Below are 17380 nucleotides of genomic sequence, written 5' to 3' on the forward strand. Positions count from 1 at the left end.
TTCATATTTCAGATGAGATCCCCAGCACTGTGGTATTTGGGGTTTGCGTTTGGTTTTGTTTTAAACTCCAGTGGTGTCTCCTGCAAGAGTTGCTTCAGGACTTCACTTTCCAGATGGAAATCTTTTTTTATGCCAGTTTGGATATTAAAAAAAAATAAATTACTCTTTTCTATTTCTGTTAGCAAAAGCCTTCAACAAATAACAAAAACCCCAACCAAACAAACAAAATCAAAACCTCAAAGAACCAAAAGAGTTTCTTTCTAACAATTTTTATTGCAAGGTTGATATCCCCACACCACCTTAAAATTTAACTCATTATATAGTGAAAATATTTTTCATTATTTTCCCTCTCCAAAATCATCATTATTACAGGTATCTCTGAGCCCTTCATCTTCTACAACTGAGGCCTGAACAGCCTCAAATAGAGTATCATAACTCTTACACATTACTTTAATTAATACATTTCAGAATGACTCCTGGCTTTCCTGGAAACATATTGCTGACTTGGACTGCAGGGTGCTGTTATTTTTTCAGCAGCACTGTTGCATACCTAATTATTCTCGATATCATCACTTGCATTTATCTTCAGTGATCTTCTTCATCACAAAATTTTATTTTACCACAGTCACTTTGAATTTCCAACCCAGATTCCAAGTCCTTGTCAGCCCTTGCCCTAGAACTCCCCCTTAAGTTTTATCTTTTGTATCACAGAAGGGACTAAAAAAACCAAACTAGGATTCAGTCCATAACAAAAACCCTTCCAATGAACAATAAATAAACTTTCATTTAAGCATGTTGGGCATTTAATTCATATTTACTTCTGAGATGTATAGAGGTCAGTGGTACAAACCTCTCTGAAGTCAAAATGTATTGGATCTGCTGCTTCTCATCTACCCAACAGCCCATGAAAAATATATATAAATTTAACATAACTTCTTCTTGAATATCCATATTGGATGTATCTTAAATCCTTCCTAATCCCCACATTAGATGGATACTAGAATGTTAAGATCCAGTTATTGAGAGATACCTCTGCTCAAATTAGGGTGCATGAGAGGACACACAAAGTCAATAGTATGGATTTTATTTTAATAATAAAATGTGAGGTAGAGAGATAGAAAGAAATACAAAAGAGAGGAGACACTTTGAGACAGAGAGAGGTTAAGCAGAAGCTAGTTACCACATGTGGATCCAACAGCATCCTGCTGGTCCTTCCTCACCCTAGACTTCTCAGTGGTGGGGGTTCCTGAAGTTGTTCAAAACTTTTCACCATGTATGCATTTTTGTAGCAAAGAAATTAATGCTCATTGGCTACACAGTTGTCTTATTTTATTGGTTAAATTATTCTCTCACTTCCAATGTTAATTAGTCTGCAAGCTCAGTCTCTCTACTTTTGAGTCAATGGTTTTCTTGAGCTGTGGCCAGTGGTTATGCTCTCCCACTGCCAGAATTATTTTTTACCTAGTCCTAGCTGATTTCAGCAGAGTTACTGAGTTGCCTTTCCATGTGGCCTAGAAACTGTCCCTTTTCAGTGATACATTCTTCTGGCCCAGCTTTGTTAACCTCCCCCTCGGTCTGAGACAATAATCCCACCTTTATTTAATCTCAAACTTCCATCATCTCCTGGCAGAGTCCTTCTGTTTTGCCCTAAACAGTGTTTGAGACAGTCACTTGTCATTCTTAAATGTTTTTAAAAACATTTATGTAAATTACACATTTGTAGTCCACTTTTTATTGTGAATAATCAAACAAAAATTTTTGCAATCAAATATTTGGTTTCTTTTCAAATTTTCCAGCTTGTCTTTACTTTTCTTTATCTTCCCCTTTAAAGAGAAATTAAAGAAACCTATTTTTTAATGTGTTTTGATTGAGAGGTCTGCATTTTATCCTATAAGTTTATGCTAATCCTTTCCACTTTTGCAGCACAGGTAGTCACCAAACCTCAAGAATGTATCCAGTTGGATCCAAGCCAATTCAAATTATCAACGCCTTACTTCAAAACTCTTATCTTTGAAAATCAATATTCATAGCACTGTGATAAGTTTTCTGAGTAAATAGCATGAATGAAAACCAGTCCCATTAACACCACAAAAAATTCTGAAGGCTTGAAACAGTATGCAAATATAAAGGACATCTAAATGCAAAAAAATCAGAGGCAGCCTTTAATGAACACATCCCTTTATGCTACACAATAATTTCAAAGTATCTTTTGTTTAGGCTAGATAGTCTAATAAGATTTTATTTCTTCAACTGCTGTAATTTAATTTTATGGAAAATTATCTCCAAAGACAGCACCCATAAAAAAATTTAGCATGCAAAATGTTCTCAATAACCAGGATAAACCAGCATTTATTTAAATAGTTCAACTTCACTACATACAGGACTATGTTAAGTTTTTTTTGTTTGTGTATTTCCTGAATGGCAGAGTGGCATGGGGACCAAAGACCAGCAGAGCTGAGCTGTGACTCACAGTAAACTGATTATTGTTTTCCCAGTCCCTTATCTTCCATAAATTGAAGTAAATTAAACCTCCTCTATGAGGAAGGTGACAGTCAACCGACTGTGAACAAACACACTGATCCCATTTCTTTCACACAAAGAAAAACTTATCCTTTTTAGTTCTCAGACTGAGAACTATAGTCAGTACCTCAGCCTGATCTAGTGGCAGCACAAAGTTGACACTTTTGCTGTGGGAAATTAATTGTTCCCTTCTCTTTATGATTCATATAAATAGAATATATTCTAGGATTTTTAACCAAGAATAATTAGAAGGTGAATGGAAATGGAATAACTGCATATAAAACTTGGCTCTCTCTTTATAAATGCCACATATATGAAAAATAAACAAAGAATTATAACATCTACATTTTCCTCATATTTTTTCCAAAAGTTAAACATGGAAAATAAACACAATGCTGTGATATTATCCAGCTAAAATTCTTTTTTTTAGTGACAAAGGTTTCAGATAAGACATTCCATATAATTTTTTCAGAAATACATCCTTAATGTGAACATTTCATTTGCTCTGATCATCATAATATCTGCATGCTTAATCCACTACTCAAAACAGCAGATTGGTTTCTGAAAGTCAAACAGTAACGGCTTACAAAGTGAATGCATTCAAATCCCCTGCCACTTAAAATCAATAAACTGACCGATTTTGAAGCTGAACTGTTTTATTACACAGTAATGAAATTTTGAATTTTGTCATCCAACACGTAGTGCTGAGCCCTAACAAGCTGTTAAGGACAAGGAGAGTGTATATTAGAATTCCAGCATTCATTACTGTTGGACTTTTCAGTCCTGGCACCCAGCGTGTCACTCAACAAATGGAGAGGCTGCCTCCTCCTCCTCCCATGAAACAGGTCTGAAGGCATCTTTCTGTTGCTGATGACAAAATATCAACAAATTCATTCTATCCCATTGCCAAAGAATAACAATAAAGGTTTGCTTCCATTTGCTGGAAGATAAATGTTCCTGTAGGAAGATTCTGAAGACAGATGTCTAAAACTGCTTAAAAATTTCACAATGAAGTCAACATCCCATCTGTGATGGGCATTCTGATGATGCCCTGGGAAACAGTAGGTTATTTATTCGATCTGGAAAAATTTGTTTTCTGAAACAGTGCCATTTACAGACCCATTTGTATTTTACCTCTCGAATTGCTCATTTTATCTTAGCATACACCACTAGTGACTTAGGGCTTTGTATTGAAGTTCAATGGCTACCTCCATGCATAGAATGACATTAAATTTTTTATTCAAGTCTCCATTTTTTGGTTTGTCATAGAGAAAAAGGAGAGAACACTTAATGTTCCTGTCTCCCACAACACTCAAGCTTTTCCCAAATTCAGTTGCTGCTGCTTGCTGCATTTGCTTTCTTTGCCTCATTAATTTCTGATATCTGCTGCATGGCTTATTACACAATAACATATGTTCTCCGATATCCCACTTTCTTCTGCAACATTTTCAAGTACACTGTAAAAAAGGAAGCTATTTTGATTGTGGGTTACCTCTGGAAGAATTACATTGCATTTGGAAGGAGTGTGAATACTCACTCAAAGCCAAAAGGTTTTTGTGCAACAGAGTGAAATTGAGTCTCACCTGACTTGATTGTGCTTTTGTAAAGGTTAGGTGTATTTTGATCACTACATATGCCATATAGATATATAAGTAATATACTTTTCAGTTACTATTTTTTCATGTTCAAAGATTGCAGTGATTCTCTCAGCTATCCCAGTGCTGTCTTTAAGTGTATTCGATGCTCTATACTTTTACATAACAACTTTCAATCATGCACGTAGAGGTTTGTGCATTTTTGAGTTGCTGTCTCAAAAAGACTTTAAAAAGAAACATGAGACACCTGGGGAGTTTAACAGCAATATGAAACTTTCTGAGAAACACACCTGTGCATTATCACTTAGGAAGGCAAAAGTGAGACTGGGATCTGCTTGTAGGTTCAGCAGCCAAACCCTAAAATTGGAAGGAAAAATATTCAATATCACTAAATTTTATGTTTTTTTCTGGTGAAAAAGGGTTTTCTTATTTTTACATCTTGAATAAGTATGCCATTAAATCACAAAAATACATATCCTTAAATAAACATATGCACAACAGACAAGGCTTCATTGTAAGCACTTGCCGGAAAACTGAAACTTCAATTTCAGTAACTTCAGTAACATGCACAAAAGATCTCTGGTTTTCTACCATGATGGAATATAAAAGATAGTCACATAGACTTACTTTTGACTGTGAGGGATTCTAGATAGTAAACAGAGTTTACAGCCCCCTCAACATACAAAGAGTACTCTCTTCTCACAGTCAATTACCAGTCTCTGAATATTTGCTGCGCTTCCAGAACTTCTGCCCAAAATTTTGTCCAGGGATGAACATTTTAATATTTGAATTTCATCTCAGGTTAATAATTTCAATAGTTTGCTATTGCTATAAATGCTAAAATATTGCTCTTCTAAAAGATTAAATATTTATTTTGTGCTAAACATAAAAAAACACTCATCCAAGCAACACCCCTCTGAAACAGATATTGAGGATTTTTAAAGTACTGGTTTTGCACACTATTAATACAGAAAAGATGGTTGTGAATTTTTTTCATCATTTATGACCATCAGAGTAGTAAGAGACCATGGGCTTTTCCATGATTGTTTCTTGTGTGAACAAGATTTTGAATTCTTAAAGTACAGAAAGCTTCACAGTGCCACTCTCTTTAGATGCTCTGAACGAAACCAACAGCAAAATAACTTCCTCTATAGCTAGGAATCACACTCACACCTTAAAAACCTTCTTCAGGTAAAATAATCTTTCCCTCTATGATTAGGGGAACCATGTCCAACCTCACACACAATTGAAGGGTGTTTAGCATGATAATCCAGATGAAAATGTTCTAAAGAAAATATGCTTAAAAAAAAAGAAACTATTGAGGACAAGAAAAGATAACTGTATAGCATTTAAAAAGGACAATGTGTTGCATTTAATTTTGCCATTTATAATCTTTGCCTTTTTGTTACTTTAGCTGAACATTTCATATAAGATAGTTCACACACCAAAATATTTTTGTGATTAAAGAAGGAAAAAATAGACAGAAATATTTCTCATAGTATGAATTTTAAGTTAAAACAACCAAAAAGTAACCTTGTATGCAATAAATTCTCCAAAGTTACTCTAAAGTGTATTGTGAGAGCATTCACCTTACAGTGACTGGAGGAACCAATGACAAAACTTTTGACACCTTACGCACCGCAGGGTAGCCTCTGTTAGCAACCACTTCTCCCTTTGCTTCCCAGCAACACTTAAAAATAAATCACAGGTTGGATTTCTACTCATATATGTCTAAAAATCTAAAGGGAAAGTCAGGTAAGTTCTAATATATATAAATATACATATATATAAAATATACCACCAAAATACTACACAGTCAAAGCAGTAATGATAGATGAAGGGCATTATTCAAGCAGTCTCACTATGTCCAAAAATTTAATGGTGCTTCTGGACATACTGCTGGAGCAATTCTCATCAATAGTATGGAATGTATTTTCACCCTTCTAAAAGCCACTGTTTCAACATTTAAATTCTCTCCTTCAGGAGTTTTAGTCAAAAGAATGAATACTTGAGGCTTTAGGTTTTCACTCAAGAAACCACATCTTAACATCTGGTTATAAGGAGGCATTTCACTGTAAAAATTTTGGGGATTTTTTCCACTGGAATCATATGTTCTCCATAAACAATAAACACCAAATAAACAAGTTCTCATTTAGTTCAACATGAGTTTAATTCGTTTCTGCAAATCTTGTAAATTCTATCGACCTAACACACAACTTAAAACCCAATAGAATTGCAGCTGAGATACTTAGTTTGGTTTTTCGTTTCATGTCACTGTGCCGTCATATAAATTCTAATTCTGGAGTCTCTACTTTATTAAGACTCAAAGTTGAAGAACTCTTTGTCTTTCCCAGACCAATGTCAATCAGAAAAATCAGGACTGATCCATAATTTAAACACATTTATTAAAAAAAGCAGCAGCAAACTAAATGCCCTTTTCCAATTATTTTCTAAGCAAAACTGTCTGTTACAGTAATGTTTTACTGCAAAGCATAGCATTATAAAATAAAACAGCAGCAACAAAACTTAAATATGCCTAAATCATTAGAAAGTTCAACTTAAATGTACACATAATAAGAAATGATAGAGAACTTTTTTCTCTTTGTGTCACCTGTATCTCCCCCTTAGAATATTTTAGTTCACTCTGTTGCTGTTCTTTCTCTGACCTACACAGAAATACCTCTGTAGCCCAGTTAACATCACACCATAATTAGAGTAGCTATTCCATTAACTTCTTGCCATTGCCACCTCCATTATCTCAGGGAGATTTCTCCCTGTGCACACATAACTCAGAGAGCAAGGCATGAGAAATGAGTTGCAAACTGTGAAAAATGTACAGACAAAAAGGCTTCAGAACCAGCAAAAGAACAACTGCCAAAGATGCTTGAAAATGGATAAGTGATTAACAATGGGAATAAGAATTACTTGGCCCCTGATTAAATGGGTTAATAAACAGACAGTTTTTACTAAATAAACAGTTTTTACCCCATATTCCAGAGTTGTTTGTGGAAGCACTAGCACCATATTTTTACTAAGAAGTAATTACATAAATTACTGGAACAGTAAATTACATAAATCACTGGAATAATGATTTAAGAAAAACCTTTATTAAATATAATATTTTGCATGAAAGCAGGCTCAAATCTTTACACTGCTTAATATAGAAAGCAAAGAATATTTTAGGAAAAATATCAGTACATATTTGCTTTTTTTCTCAATTATTTTCCTAATCATCCCTTCTAACCAGTGCTAGAAACAAAACAGTGAGTTAGGAAGGCCTTATACTGCATCCAGTACAAACATTCTCCTCCATACAGTGCACATGACTTTACTTGCCATGGGACCAAACAAGCAAGACACTACTTCTATTCTGGCAGTTCATAAGTTCCAAACCATGAATTCACTGTTTGTGCTCCTTCTGGGTTCACACAGACCCCAGACTAGACCAATGTTAATTACTGACATTAAAAAATATATGCAGTTTTGGCTGGGCTTTCTCCTTCCTTGTCATATTCAACTCTAAGACAAGGAAAACATCAGCAAACATTTTTTCTTTTAGCTGATTTCCAGTTAAAGTCTGAAAAAAAAAATGGTATGCAATTTCCACTTTTGATCCAAAACTTTATAATGAGCATATCACTTAATCTGACTTTCTATTCCTTGACTGCAAAATGGCACTAAAACCCTGTGTCTTGGTTTAAGAAAAAATAAGACGTGGACACTCAGAAAAGAGTTCTCTTCCTATGGTTTAACCCTTTTCACCAATAAGGAGAAACCAATACAAGTAGATGGAAGTGATATAAGTAGATCTAAGGCCTTCACCCATGCTGCCTGAGCTCTCCTGGTGACAGTGACAGGGAAAGGCAAAAGGCAAGAGAGGGAAAAAAAAAAAAACACTCAAACAAGCAAAAAAACCCACCATAAAACAGAGCCTCTGCCTTAAAGCAAAAGCCCCAAGGCAAAAGAGGCTCTGCTTGGAAAGTATCTGAGTTGTATTCAGGATGCACAGCCACATCTCACATATGCATAAAGAAATCTCTGTGTAGCATGGAAGAAAATATTAACCCAGGTGTCTGTGGGTTTATTTCCTATTTTTCAAGGCATATCTTAGAAATATATTTCTCTACAGAAATAAAAAATATTAAGGTAAGCTGGTTAGTTTATCAGAGTCAAAGACTAAGACTGTAGAAAGAGAAAGCCTCAGATAAACAGCACATGAACCCTCACTTTGCCATTCATATCCAAAATTTTTACTTAGATTCTAGATTTTTCAGAGGCTACAAATGTGATCTCTCCAGCATGCTCTGTACAACTGCAGGCAAGAGTGATTTTCTGATTCTTTCTACCTGAAAAGAATATATGTGACAAGTTCTGAAAGAGTTCACTATTGTCTTTGAGAAGGTGGACTTAAAAAAGCAAAAGGGTGTCAGAACTCTGCACAGGATACCAACTGATGCATATATGAGATGGGAAGCTGCAGATTCTTGGTTGAAAAAATATACATTGGCAAAATTATTCCTATCACTTTGTGCATAGCTATGGAAGCATTCCTGAAGCTTCTCCACAGTGTACTGGCATTCTTTTAAGTCTTGCTGGATTTATAACAGCGATCATAGAACCTTCAAAATTTAACTCCAGATAATAATCTCAACATTAAGGTGCTCATAAAAATTATCACACACTTTGCTACTCTTTTCACTGTGAGTTGGACCTTGCTTGTTTCCCCATTTTCTGTGATCACTGTTTCAGTGCCCTGCTTCTCCCAGCACTGTTCTCTGCCAGAGCCAGCAGCAGCATTTCCCTAAAGAGCTGACAGTCCCCTAGTCTCCTCTCCTCTCTCAACCCCTTCCTTCCACCTCACCCCTGCAATTTATACAGCTAGATGCATAACCCAATTCAGTCCCTGGTTTATTTTCCTTCTTCACAGGTCTCTAGCTTGAATTTTCAAGTATTCTGGCATCTAAGCAAGACAAATCCTTAAATGTGTCAGATTATCTTGCTTAGTTTATAAGACACTGAAAAGCTCAAGGGATTCCTAATTGCTAGGGAGCCTTTAGTTGACAGGCTGTGGTTTCAATACCAAATCATGTCCACAATGGACTTGAGTCAGCTTTGTCTGATGCTTGTTTCATGAGGATACATAATATGAGTTGTTGAGCTCAATATCCCTTTTTATAATAGAAGATGATCACAGCCAGCACTTCTGCTGTCAGTCTCAGGAGGAAAAAAAAAAGGCTGAGTGCAGGAATTGAAAGTAAGAGAACGCTTTACAGGTGCAAATGTGCTTGAAGCAGTAATATATGATAATTTACTCATATTGCATGGTACAGCACTCTCTGGTGCCACCCAAAGTTGCCAGCTTGGTCCCAGAAGCAATACACAGCTATAAATACAATGATCTGGATTTATTAACCCAGGCACAAAATCTCCCTAACAAAGGTGTGCTTCTTCAAAACCCAATCTGAACCCTAAGCTTGTATATTTCTCTACAAAGAGCAGGCTCACTGGCAGGTGTGAGTCACTGCAGGGAGCTGTCCTTATTTTGGGACAACAGCTGCCTTTGGATATGCTTCAATTACCCTCAACAGCAGCCTGCTGCTCTGTCATCACCAGGACTCAATTCACCCAATACAAGGAGTAATATCACCTTTACTTAAATAACTAAAACTATATAGAGGGATGCTTCCCTTCCCTTGCTAATGCTCCCACATTCAATAGCCTGCCCTTCCTGAACTTCTACACATGGAGACTGCATCTGGAAAATGGACTTAACAGCCACCAACGTGGCTGCACATGTGCCTGTAACATCTCTCTTCTTGAAATTTGATTATATTAAGAGGCACAAGTGGCTATGTCAGTAGTTCATACATGTGTATTAAACTATATATCAAGAATAATAACCAGGAAACAAACAAAACAAAAACAAACAAAAAACAACAAAACCCTAAAAACAAAACCCAAAAAAACCAAACAAAACCACAACAGAAAATCCCATCCAGCATACTTCCCTAACTTGGACACAGAACAAAATCAAAAAACTGGCTATATCCCACAGAGTCTTCCCAGTTCAGGTCCCTTCAGTTCTGAGACACAGCCCAACAAAAGGGGGAACTGAATTAGTGTGCTAAAGAAGTGATGGTCTTGTCACTGGGCCAGAGTCAATTAAACATGGTGGGTGGGGGAAGGTATATACAGCAGTCAGGAATTTTTTAAAATACTTTTCCCCAGTTAGAGTTAACTGGAGGAAGGCACTTTATTCAAAACAGAAAATTTTTATATCTCTCCTGAGGAGAAAGTATGAATAGCTCACAGTTGCCTAAAACCTCCCTGTGATATGCATAAACTACATTTTTATTAGAACTGGATTATACTAGCTGCTATCCAGGAGGTTCAAATGCCTAACCACTGGAGACAATCAGAAGCACGGAAAGATTTCTGCATAATGAACATAAATATCCTTTCAAACAGAAAATCATAATCTACTCTGCTGTAATCAAGTCTATATTGTTGTATAAAGAATTTTAAGCAGAAGAGCAATAGAAAGAACAAGAAAAAAGAGGAAGAAAATAAATTTGAATGTTTCTTCACGATAACTTTGTTTTAATTTTTTTTTAAATAAAGTAGTTATATATAACTTATTATTAGACAGCTTCATCTCCTAAGTATGATTCTAGAACTAAAAAAGTTGTCTTTTATTTTCATGCTTTAAATAAAACTTCTTTTAGAAGTTTCAAAGTGGGACTCCAGCCTCCAGTTTTGTGACTAACAACTGCCTGAAATCATACAGTCAGTGCTTCTTACCAGCAGTACAGGAAGTGCTTTAAACAAACTATAAACCTTCAAACAAGGACAGTCCAGACAAATTTCAGCCTATCAAAGCTGCCTCAAGCATCTGTATTTCTTCTTCCATTACTTGCTCCCCTTTTCTGTAGTATGAAAATTTAACTGGTGGTAGAATTTGTCAAGAGTCTTTTCAATAATAAAGTAATAATACCACCATTTTCTATTTTATATACCTGCTTTGCAGTGTTCAGAAAACAGGACCATACAGGAAGTCTGGGACCAGCCTGGAAAAGGCAGAAAAAATTAGTTTATTTAAAAATTTTCAGTAAATTAATACCCTGGATATTCTGAGGAATGGAAAATTATTCAGTTATATTAATAGAGAACAGATGCAAACTTGGTTTCTTGGCAGCAAATCATTTTAGAGGTGTCCTCCTTACTGGATCCCATCAGCAGGAATCAAATGGAATAGGATGAACAAAAGCAACTGCATTTGTTCCTAGGAAGGGCCCTGCTTGCAAAAGACAGCTTTGATTGTTGTAAATGAATGTACACAAAACAGAAGAGCAGCTGGTAATTTTTATTACAAAGACTTATCTACCATCACCCTAATTATTTTCACACAAATCAATTATTTATTGAATGGCTATTTCAAGTTTAATATTTATGCCTATGAAGAACACATCTCCAGTAAGTGCTGTTTAAGGACTGCAATTAAATTTACTTCTTTTTCCCAACATTCCTGAACAGCACCTCCAAAGTATACAAAGAATTTCTACTGCATCTCATAGCCTTTCTAAAAATAGGTAGAGATAATTATGACCAAATGCAGAAGTGACTATTAGGCAATTGATGAAAGTAGCAGTGATCTCTTCCCACTTATATTTAATACTAGAGTTGTGGAAATTACAAAACCTTTCATTAAGGACTAAAAGTTAGTCCAATGTAGAAACTAGAAACGTAATGGTAATCTTCATTAAGGACTTATTTCTACAGAAAATGTAAAAATAATAAAAAAAAAAACACCCAAAAAATTAAAAATACAAACAAACAGAAAAAATGTAAGCCAAAACTGAAGTTCAGGTCAAGCTAGCAAGGCATGTAAGTCTGTTATATATAAATAACTAGGCTGCATTGCAAACTCCTGAACAGTCCTTAGTCATCCATCCATCCTGCAAGCACGGCAATACTTTCGCTATACTATCACTGAAAAATCAAAAACCCAATTTAAAACAACGAGGTGTAACCCCATACAGTTTATGGATTTTAAGAACATGCTGCTTAAAGGAAACTTTGCAGAAAAAAATTGAAAGAGAGAGAGAGTGAGAAAAGGAGAGAAATTTTGCCACAAAATAAAAATGTCTTAATAGTGGGACCCACTGGGCTCTGGATTACTTTCCCAAGACAAATTCTGAAAGCCTCATCACTTAATTAGTTAAAATAAAGCACTGGGAAATGTACATCATAAATACACCAAGGCAATCTTGCAGTGGATGAGACTGAAGTGAATGGCATAATACATATTTTTCCAATTCTAATTTCCATTACTGTGAAAATGTTGCATTTAAAATGGAAATTAATGGCACATACAAAGTTTCATAATTTACTAGCAGTTTTTATGTGGCCTAAACAACCCAGTATATCATGTTATTAATACATGCAGACCCTAGCAGAAACTAATGAACAGGGGGAGGAGAAAATTATTCTAAAAAAAAAAATCACTTTGTTATTCAATACTTTAATAGCTTTTTACAATCATAAGATACAAGTAGAGAGTAATAAGGAACAGCAGGTTCTACAGCTTGTTAGAAAAGAGCAAAACTCAACTTTGGGAGGAGGAAAGACACCTAGAATTGCTTCATATTTAAAAAACAAAAGCAGTCTTGGAAGAAAAAACAACAAAAAGGTAATGAGGTAAAGGCTGGATATAATTACACAGCAGCTGGTACCCAATACCCAATTTTGTTGCTATTAATATGAAAAAGAAAACCACTTAAATAATATCCTCGTGCATTTACAGTATGCACCAGTGACAAGACTGAGTATGTTTTGAGCACTCATCACCTGTGTAGCCATACATATAAGACTTTTCAATCATGCTCCACAGTAGATTTCTTGACAGAAAAGAGTTGAGCTCTCTACTTGATGTTTGCTTCTTAATCAGAAAATATCTTTCTTTAATCACTGTCACAATTGATCACAATCATATGGGGTGGAGACTGCAAAATGACATAGTTTGAACCACTTCCCTTCCATCAACAAGGACAGATGAATACTAGAAGATATAAGTGAAAAAATAACAGTTTATTAAAAAACAAAACAGCAATAACCTCTAGATATGAAAGTGCTGAATCCCGTGGACTCCCCAGAAACAAAGAAAACAAGATGAAGGAGAAGCCTCTAACCCAAGTTGGTGGCTGCAGTAGCAGAGCACATGTGGTGGTGAAGACCCGCTTGGCTCAACCTTCTCCCTGAAACAAAAAAAGTAGAAGACAGGAGCTTACAAAGCACTTCTGGTGGCAGATGTGAGGTGCTGGCCTTGTCTGGGGCAGCTCTGGACCTCTGCTGCCAATTTCTCTGCTGCTCCTTGGCTGGCTGGCCAGCTGGTGTTCACACTGCAGTTCCATGCTTCTGCTACATCACAGGGAGGAAGAAATGGTCCCACTGAGTACTGAAAACCTGCCAAAAACCCCAAAACAGACAAACAAAACCAGCAAAAGAGTGAGACATTTGCTTCTTAAAGAAGTGACAAAATCCAAAACACTGGCGTAGTGGCATTCTCTGTCTCTGAGGGTTTCCTACAGCAGCCTTGCAGAAAGCACTGAATCTCTAATGCTGGCAAATCATTTGCATTTAAACCAAAATTTCCTTATAATTCAGCAGCCTTTCTGCATAAAGTAGTCTACTGGGACAATTACATAAAAGCATACACTCTGTTTTGACATTCTTTTTATAGAAAGAGGGTACACATATATAAAAAGAAACCAAATAGTTAAAAATCAGCAAGGACCATTAACCAACACCAGCATTTGTATAATTTCACTCTAAAAACATGACATTTCTTGACTAAGTACATCTCTGTCCTCATTCAATGCAGTGGGCAGAGTTTATTATCCCGTGTTTCAAAGATAAATGCTGTCAATGAAGTGAAACAATGCCAGATTGTCAAATACCTATTTAGATTACATAAATTACACCTCCCTCCCTGCTGCTCATTGTACATTCTGGAAAGGATGCATGCGATGATCTTTTGCACGAATGCAGCACATTCATGCTTCCTGCTTCACACCCCAGCAGCTTGATTAACTAAAGTTACTTCAGATGTCATCCTTCACCCTCAGTTCTGATATTCTGGAGAGCCTTCTTGCAAGCTCTCTTTCTACCCTCTATATCCTCATTTCCCTTTGCACGCTGACGCACGTTACTGCAGGGACTGGAGGACAAGGACAAAAGCCCTAAGCGTGCACTAAATTAGCTCATTTTAAATTCAGAGTTGCATGGACACACCAAACTATCTAAGACTAAGACTCAGGGTCAACATTTTGTTCTGCCACAATGTTTCATTTTCACTGTGGTATACTTCCAAATGGCAGTTCTATCTCTAACCTGGTATCATACACTTCAAATTACAGGAAAATATTTAAAGAAGAATGTAGAATACTTTTTTTTTTTTAATAGTGAAACAGGCCTATCTTGACATGAGCATTATTATAGAAGGGAATACCTATCAAAGTATTTGATAGACAAAAACATTTTTTTTTCTTTTTAAAGTCAGGATTTTACTTCAGTTAAGTAGATCCCATTGCAGATCATGGGATGTTCCAATAGTGCTCCCCCCAAAAAGAGAAGCTAGAGAATTCAAATGCTTTAATACAAATATACATATCTAACATACACAGACACCAAAAGTAAACACTTTCTAATGCAAAGCTGATTTATTTTCCTCCCAGACTTCTGTAGCCAGAAGTCTGATTTGCCAGAACTGCAAATGGTTCCTAGCAAGCAAAATGGGAAGAAACCATCTGTTTCATTCAGAAAAGTTTTAAGTCTGCCTTATTGTAGTTCTACAACTGTTCCCACAGACAAAAGTAATCTTAAAAACTGATAATTGCAGTGTCGAAGTTGAGGCAACATTCAAGTTGAGTGTGAAGTGGGGCTGAAGCTTCCACTGTTTTGTGATGTTGTCAGAAAATAACATTTAGACCAAAATTTCTTATGCTTGATCTCCTTGCAGCTATTGATATTTACAGATTTCTGTTTGTTTGAAGGAAAAAGGAAAATTTTTTAAGGGCAGAAGGGTAAAAAGGAAAAATAAAATGAAAACAAGATGTTTCAAATGCAGCTTTTATTCTTAGGAGTAATATTCCCAGAGGTTTTAAGTCTAGGTGAGGAAAAATCCATTGCTGTTCACATTCTACCCTCATCATTAATCCTACTGTGCTTCTCTGGACAGTATTCAGACTTTTAATTTCAATACTGCAAAGTGACTTCTGTTTTTAATGTGAGATTGGGCTTTTACCTTATTTTGATGAGCAAACCCAAACTTTGGAAAGCATCATACTCCTTTTCTGTGTCTTTTCTGTCCTTTTATTCTTTCTAACTCCCTCTTCTCAGAATTTTTAAGTAACTTAAAATTGAACAGGCTTAGAGTTTGCTAAGTTCAATGGGCTAAATTAATGCATTGAGAAGTGTTTTATGTTGATTCAATGCTGCTCTAAACCTTTTGCCAAAATTCTCTGATTTTCTGGGGTTGCTGCAAAGTTTTTTTGTTGAGCACATCTTGTTGGTATTTTTCTCTGCATCTAACTTTGAATACATGAACAAACCTAAGCCCTTTTAAAAAGCTCATTGATAGAGTTCTTGGAGCCTTTCACAGCTATTGACAAGTTACACTTTTTGACAAGTTCAAATGGCAAGGCAAACTACTTACCTGCCATAGAAGGATAATATTAATAACTTCTAATTGCACACATGTGGTAATAACCATTACTTCTAAAAATCACCACAGTGGCAATTTCTCCATGCTTTGCATGAAGTCCACTGATTCAGGGGCTCCTGAAAAGCAATATATGTTACCATGCATATTTTTGAACACGAGCAAGAGTTGTCTCTCTAAAATGATAGCTACAGCAATAGGCAAAGGAAACTCAGCATCCTATTGACACAGGAATGTTCATTGTTCATACTCTATTAACTGTTTAATAGTTAATTTTTGGCTTGTTTTTTTATCATTTTGCCTTAAGTTAAGGCAACCAGCAGAGTTACTCTGCAAATAATCTTGTAAATATAGCTTTTTTTAAAAAATATTTGTGTATTCATGTGGTGTAACTGCAAAATAAAGTCCTTCACTCTAGTGAATACACTAAAGGGGATGAAAGTAAAGTTGTAGTGGGAAATTTAACTGTGAATTTCTTGACTTATTTAAAATAAAATATCTATTTGTATTTAAATCTGTAATTGTTTTCATCAACAAAGACAAATTATTGAGGGAGAAAATGCCTATTGGCACACAAAAAAAACAACAGAGATAAGTACTTAATTTTGAAACTATATCTCTGCTGGTTTTCATTGAAATTTCCACTTAGAGACTACTGACATTTTCAATCTGCTTTGTGAAAACTGAAATTTTTGTCAGTTATACCACAAATCTTGACGAACTTTCGTGGGTCCCTAATTTAAGTCAAGTTATATGTTTGCAAGAAGGTGCAAAATTTAAAAATGCTGATATTTCTAAGCAGAAGGGACATCTGCTAGATGCTTAATTGCTATTTAGTTTAGCCTTTGGTAACTAACTGAGGAAGCTATTAGGAAAAAGTAAGCTATTAGAAAGAAAGAGGTGGCACAATTATGTGAACAAGCACTTTAAAAATTTTGTCGTGTATTTTGCTCTCCCACTTGTCTTTTCTTCAGCAGAGAGAAAGGAACAAGAGCAAAACCTTGCCTGAAAACTGGCACTCAGTTTTAACAGCTAAATTTATATTCCCGGCAATAACTAATATTGTACCACAGGGTTACTTTCAATGTACTTTCATTTATAAATGGATTTAGCCTGCACAGTTTCTCCCCTATTACCTCTAATGATGTAAACAAATCCTCAAATGGAAAAGTATCTATCCTACAGGAAACATAGGGGGAAAAAGCATATCATTTTAAGAAATGAAGAATTACCCATCCCATACATTTATGAAGGCCACAAAGAAACATGCTACTGGATGCCTAGGACACAAGGAATAATGCTAGTGTAGTCTTTGCCAGAATCTTCAAAATTACTTTCTATCATGGATTATTTGGACTGTTTGAATAACACCATGATTTTTACATGGAAGAAGAAAAACAAAACAAAACAAACAAACCACCCCAAAAAGCCAACACCAAGTTGGACATACATAAGAGCCATTTAAATAAACAGCTGCACCACAGGAATGTGTGAACAGAAGAGCAAATTTTGGGGAAGACATTTGCGAGCCAAAAAACCCTAACTG

At 35.7% G+C, this 17380-nt stretch overlaps 1 long non-coding RNA gene across 4 annotated transcripts in view; it reads right to left on the reverse strand.

Moving 5' to 3' along the window:
- Window positions 1-17380, reverse strand: part of LOC137472614 (uncharacterized) — a 119102-nt gene that overhangs the window by 23374 nt on the left and 78348 nt on the right. Inside the window, exon 1 of one of the 4 annotated variants that reach the window (XR_010998300.1) lies at window positions 4404-4474. The exons of the other annotated variants lie outside the window; for them this stretch is intronic. This is a non-coding gene — a long non-coding RNA (uncharacterized lncRNA). Of the gene's footprint in view, window positions 1-4403; window positions 4475-17380 lie in introns of those variants that run through there. 4 annotated transcript variants of the gene reach the window in all.

This window comes from Anomalospiza imberbis, chromosome 4 (genome assembly GCF_031753505.1).
Source record: "Anomalospiza imberbis isolate Cuckoo-Finch-1a 21T00152 chromosome 4, ASM3175350v1, whole genome shotgun sequence".
In the NCBI taxonomy this organism is placed as follows: Eukaryota; Metazoa; Chordata; class Aves; order Passeriformes; family Viduidae; genus Anomalospiza; species Anomalospiza imberbis.